Genomic DNA, 1,271 nt, shown 5'->3' on the forward strand with positions numbered 1-1,271 from the left:
AAACCCACTTGCCCCTGACAGTGGCTTATCCATGACACCATATAAAAGTGATCTGTAATCCCATGTGTAAAACAGATAGCTAGTGGGAGGCTGCTGTCTAGCACAGGGAGGTGAGTTCAGTGTTAGCTGATGATCTAGGGGGATGAGATGGGGAGGCTGGCTTGAGAGGGAGGGGATATATGTGTATATATAGCTGATCTAACACAGCAGAAATTAACACAACATTGCTAAGCAATTATATTCCAATAACAAACAATAAACTGACCTGACATCTTGCAGATTTCTGAGAGGGCAAGGCATTCTGAGAACCTTGGAGTAGAGGGAAAAAGATAGGGAAAAATGAGAATAATAGCAAAAATCAATATACTTTAAATACTAAAAATGCCATTCTTCTGATTGTCTATTTACTGCATTGGATTTTTTAGATCTGATTCCTCAGACTGGCTCTGAAAAGCCACAAAGTCAAGAATGCACAAATGGTAGGTGGTAGACAGACATTCACATTAAAAAAGTGGTCTTTTCTGTTATAAATAAACTGGGTAGAGGAGCTCAAGTGTCCCTGTGATACATGATCCCACATCCCTAGGAACTCAGCCTTGTTTGCTGACTCTCTGGAGCCTAGCTTCCTATTTAAAAACCAGGGTGATGACAGTGACAACGGAACCCTTCCCTCAGAATGAAGAAGTAAGGAAGTAGACACAAATAACGTCTGCAGATCCAGATTCTCAAGGTTTATAACTGAGTTGTTAACAATATTTTACACAAACAAGGCAGATGTAGATTTCTTTGTGGTTAGCCAACTCAGGATATTCACACATGGCCTCACATGTATGCATGCGTACTCAGTCATGTCCAACTCTTTGTGACCCCATGGCCCCGCCAGGCTCCTCTGTCCATGGAGTTTTCCAGGCAAGAATACTGGAGTGGATTTCCATTTCCTTCTCCAGGGGATCTTCCTGACCCAGGGATTGAACCCATGTCTCCTGTGCCTCCTGCATTGGCAGGCAGGTTCTTTTCTAGCTGAAAATGTTAGAAAAGGGCAATGTTAGCACTTTCATTTGTATATCCAATAAGATGAACAGATCCATTGTGCCTTCCATTCTGAAAACGTGCAGTGTGGTAGGCTTTGGAGTGGGGCTGGCCATGGGGAATTAGAATTGGTGCATAGAGGAAAAGCAGGGCCAAAATAGGAAATGAAACTGACAATATAGCCGCAAGCAAAATTCAGAATAAGAAACAAAGGAGCCAAGAGGAACTGCATGTAGAAATAG

This window comes from Cervus canadensis, chromosome 24 (assembly GCF_019320065.1).
Source record: "Cervus canadensis isolate Bull #8, Minnesota chromosome 24, ASM1932006v1, whole genome shotgun sequence".
In the NCBI taxonomy this organism is placed as follows: domain Eukaryota; kingdom Metazoa; phylum Chordata; class Mammalia; order Artiodactyla; family Cervidae; genus Cervus; species Cervus canadensis.